The following is a 5,121-nucleotide window of genomic DNA, read 5'->3' as shown; positions in this document are numbered from 1 at the left end:
CAAGTGTCTCAGGCACTTAGCCCAGCGCCTAGCGCACTTAGTGCTCAGTCACATCGCATCGATCATAAGCACAGGTATCCAGGGTCCCCGAATTTTGCCTCCCTCAACTCTGCATTCCAAAAAGTCACCACCCTCCCCTCAAACCCCTGTTCCCTGCCACCTCCCCCGACATTCTTTTCCTTTTTGGACCAGTAGTACCTCCCCTCGGGCTACCTGAGTTGAAACTTCTATCCCATACTCTGTGTCCTAAGGAATTCTACGTTATCCCTCAGGGTGATTTCTGACTTCTCCATTTGATCACTTTGTCAAAACTGCCTACGAGCCCAGGAGACCTTCGGGGACCTAGACTACGCCTTCCAGACTCTCCTTCTGCCTGTTCACACCAACAACTACTCTCCCAATTCTGCATTCTCCTCTACCTCTGCACCCCTTTCTCATCTTCCTGGATGCTTCTAGGTCCTGGTTCCTGGTCTTCTTCTCTTTTATTCTGGAGGATTTCATGTTAACCGTGTTCCCCATATGTTGGTATCAGACTTGGTCAGAGTCTTCATTTCTCAGCCCCTTTTTCTTGGCCTCCTGGCAGTCACATCTCAGGCATGACAGTGGCATTGTTCTTGTGGTTTCTCAGAGATGATTCACCTCTGTGATTACATTAGTCTGTTTGGGCTGCTATAATACTATACCACAAACTAGATGCCTTATAAACAACAAGAATATACTTCTCACAATTCTAGAGGTGAAGATGTCTAAGATCAAGATATCTCACGAGAGCCTACCTCCTGGCTCATAGTCTTTTCACTGAGTCTTAACATGGTGGAAGGGGTGAGGGAGCTCTCTGGAGTCCCTTTTTTAAGGGTGTGAATCCTTAAAATGTCCCAAATGTCCCAGCCCCAAATACCATCACATTGGGGATTAGGTTTCAATAGATGAATTTGGGAGGGACACCCTGAGTCTGTAGCAGCAGTCCATGGCGTGGAGGAGGGAGCACTGGCCTGAGAACGCAAAGCCATGACATTGCTGCTAATGGACTCAGCAACTTGAGAAAGTCACTTTTCCTTTCAGAGTCTTAGTTTTCTTCACTGAGGACACAGGAGCTGGGACATTGATCTCAGAGCCTTAGTCCCAGCTTATCTGTGCGACCTTGAGCAAATCATCTAAGCTTTCTGGGCTTTATTTACTTATCGGTAAATCAAGGTGCCTGGAGTGGAATGGTCTTTGGTGGTTCCTATGTGCATGAAAACTTCCTGTTCTCTAAGACTGAAATCCTATTATGAATCCCCTCCCTTTCTTCTTGTCCCCCACTTCCTCGCTCTGACTGGCACGATATTTTGTTTTCATCATGGTCCACAGTCTTCATCTCAGGCCTCTCCACCCTCTCACTCTCCCCTCTGCTGAACCCTACTGGCCCGTTGGCAGTTTCCCAGGCCTTCATACCCCCTTCCTCTCTGCTTTAGTGTGGGAACCGTGCCCTCCAGCACAACTGTGAGTCCTCCTTCCTAATGCAGCTCAGGACCACCTCCCCGGAAGCCTCTCTTTACATCCTCGCCCCACTACCTTCTAGCCATCTCAATGGCTCCCTCTCTTTCTCTCTGTCACGGCCCTCATGCCATGAGATTGTCTATTCCACTCTGAGGCCTAGGATGGTATCACTTGTTTTCATACCCCCAGCCCCTAAAACAGGGCATGGCACACAGCGTTTGCTGAACGGCTGCTCTGTGAATGAAGAGACCCCAGCACACCAGCAAAGGCGCCCGTGCCAAAAAGACGGCAGCTGCAGGGTTTGCATTCTCAAGAAAGACCCAACTTAAAATCTCTCTTCTCTTATTCAAAAGACATACACTTGCTTTTCTTTTTCCATTTTATGTTTTATTGATGGTGACATATAATAAAAATTTAATATACACAAGTTACCCATGACCCCTCATAAATATTTAAAGTTCTTTTACATAACACAATCACACCACAGTCATACTAGAAACTAAGTTTTTAGAGGACAATTTTGAAAATAAGATACATTAGCCCTGGCCAGGTGGCTCGGTTGGTTGGAGCGTCGTCTTGACATGCCAAGGTGGCAGGTTCATTCAGGAGCACATTCAGGAGTCAACCAATGAGGACATAAATACGGAACAACAAACCAATGTTTTTGCTCACTCTCTAACATCAATTCAAAAAAAATTTTTAAATACATTAAAGATACCATAATTCATGATGCGATATTAAGATGGATTTGAACTCTGACTTTAAATATTCTCATTACCATCAAGTGAAGACCTTTACCAAGAAGTCAGCCATTCTGGAGAGCCCTTCTAAGGATTTATTTTCGTGTAATTGAAAAGGCACATGCCTCCCCTCTGGAGCACCTAACCAGGACATCACACTCTGTAGCTCCAGCGGTGAGCCCTGCTTCACTTCCCACATCAGCCCCTTGGAACCACCTCTGACTTCTGCCAGTGTCTTTTTCTCATTCCGTATTTCCTGTTTCCTGAATTTCCTGCTGGTTTTCTAATGGGTCCCTGATTCTCCTCTTTCACACTGGATTACACCTTGCAGATCAGTCTTCATAGCAGTTCAATCTTCATAGCGTCATTCTTCCCTTTAAAAAAGTCTTCACTGCCTGCTGAGTAAGATCTAAACTCCTCCAGCTCCCATTCAAGCCTTTTATGATCTCATTCCAACCTCACTTTCCCAGATCAATGGCCCATCAGGGAGAGGCAAAAAAAACATCGTCTTCAAAGTTGAGGGACTTCGGCTGGGTCTTAAAAGATGGATGGAATTCAGACTGGTCTTGCGGTCAGAGCTACGAGGATGTGAAGATTCTTTTTATTTTTTCAATGTTCAGTTTCCTTTAATGACCCCCATCTCCCTGAAGGATAGGTGTAGGCAGCCAGGCAATGGCAAAAGATGTTCACTTGAAGGTCCTGCTCTGATCGAAGGCTTTGCCCACATGTTGGAAGGCCCCCTCCCAGCAAAAGTACTCAGCATCTGGGTCTCCTCGCTGCCAGGATCCAGTTTCCGCCACGTATGTGGATCGCCATCCACCTGCCAATCTGGACTCGGCAGAAAGGCAGGGTCCCGGCCTCGGAACACCGAGGCTCCAGAAATGGAGCTGCTATTGTTGGTACCGAAGAGGAGAACACTGGCAAAGGCGTTCTTCCTCAGCTTGTCCAATCGCTGGAACATTCCAGTAACGGGGCTGCAACTCATGAAGATCTGGGTCAGCTCTTCGGAGAAGCAGTACTCAGAGGATCAGCCATCCTCATCAAAGTGCTCCCCAAAATATGGTGGCACCCAGAGAGCGTGTCCTCACTGGAGTACTCGCGCTTACATTCACCCAACGCAAACGTACTCGTGGACAGGTGAGCAAAGGGGTCCTCGGCTCTCGGCTCAGCAGCCAGCGCCTGCTCACATCCGTCCATCTCCGCCTCGGACGCGAAGATGGGAAGATTCCTAATCACACTTCTGTCTCTCATCATTTGAGTGGCCTGCGCAGCCACTTCACTTAATTCTCCTCGGTTCTACCGGGGCAGAAGAGCTGAGAAATGCTCCCATTGGATAATGTCCTTGCCTTTATGTCGCTAATTTCTTTGATCAACCAAGTCTAATATGATATACAGTAGGGTGAGGTTTACTTGTTTATTTGTTTGTTTTCTCCCAAGAGAAATTCCCTGTACAGGTGGTAACAGAAAACCTCCTTGGAGAAGATCTTCCTTGTCTCAATAATGGGTTTCCTGGTGGATCTGTGGCTTACAAAAATGTAGGCAAGTAGGGACCTATTAGCCTAGGTAAGGTCACATAATGTGGCATTGTGTCTCTTGATAGAAGTTGCTTCCAGTTGTAAAGAACTTTGGGAAAAGGGAAGTATACTTATTTGTTAAAAAAAATAAATAAATAAGTACAAGTGCTGTTATGAGCTGAATTGTCGCCTCCCAAAAGATATGTTGACATCCTAACTCCCAGTACCTCCGGTGTGACCTTATTTGGAAATAGGGTCATTGCAAATGTAATTAGTTAAAATGAGGCCATCGAAGGGGCCCTTTATTCAATGTAACTGGTATCTTTATGAGAAGTGGAGGAGAGACAGAGGCCCAGATGTATGAGGGGAGAGCGCTGTGAGATGACAGAGGCAGAGACTGAAGCACCGCAAGCCAAGGAATCCTAAGGATCACTGGCAGACCCCCAGAGGCTAGGAAGGGGCAAGGAAGAAGTCTTCCCTACAGATTTCAGGGGCAGCATGGCTCTCCCTGCCCACACCTTGATTCTGAACTTCTAGCCTCCAGAACCATGTGCGAATAAATGCCAGTTGTCTTAAGCTGCCCACATTGGTGGTGTTTTGCTCTGGCAACCCTAGGAAATTAGTACATGGGCCCTCTGGAAGTCAAGGAACTCCAACTCTGCTCCTTAGATTATAAATCATCCCCGTAAAGTTGCTGAAAGTAAAAATATCCCTGAAATAAACTGCCTTGAAGAAAGAGAGGGTCAGGAATGGTGATCCAGCTCTCCCATGGCTCTGGAGGCAGGCTGGTTCCGGACCTGCATGTGGTTTGGTCTGAACGCTCCTGTTTTCAGACACTGCAGCACAGTTGAGTTTCTTTGAGAGCAAAGGGCTGACTGTGGGTATAGGAACTAAAAAGGACTGTTCCACAGGACTAACAATCAGCTGGAATTCTCTACAGCTCTATCAGCTGTGTATGGCTGATTATTTAATGCCCATGCCATACCAATATTAAAACATTTTGATATCATGCCTGCTGCATCTTGTAAGTTGAACAGAAGGCCCAACCGCAGCCTGAGCAGATACCTGGCCTGCCAAGAGTACCGCTATTGTGTGCACAAGGGACCCCAGACCAACATGGGACAAGTTTTCAAAAGTGACATTATGCAGATGACAATGACTCCAGTTCCTTCTCTCCCCGATATTTACAAACAAGACCGACACCGTGCAGACCAAGTAAGTTTCTGGATTGAGAAAAGAAGTTTTTGCGATGATATTGGACTTCCTGCTGAGGGAGGAAAGTAAGAATTCAAGCAATTGAGTAGAAAAATAAAAGAGGTTTTATTCTATTTTTATCCCAAGTTGAAAAAGCAGGTCGTAATGGCAAGCACAGAACACAGTGAACAACA

At 46.4% G+C, this 5,121-nt stretch overlaps 1 pseudogene; it reads right to left on the bottom strand.

Annotated features, from left to right (window-relative positions):
• Positions 1-2,905: 2,905 nt before the first annotated feature.
• Positions 2,906-3,470, bottom strand: LOC150010673 (elongation factor 1-gamma pseudogene; annotated as a pseudogene).
• Between the last annotated feature and the right edge of the window lie 1,651 nt (positions 3,471-5,121).

This window comes from Furipterus horrens, unplaced genomic scaffold, assembly GCF_987537825.1.
Source record: "Furipterus horrens unplaced genomic scaffold, mFurHor1.1.pri manual_scaffold_5, whole genome shotgun sequence".
Taxonomy (NCBI): domain Eukaryota; kingdom Metazoa; phylum Chordata; class Mammalia; order Chiroptera; family Furipteridae; genus Furipterus; species Furipterus horrens.
Note: the sequence above shows the minus strand (reverse complement) of the source record. Positions and strands in the feature narration are given on the sequence as shown.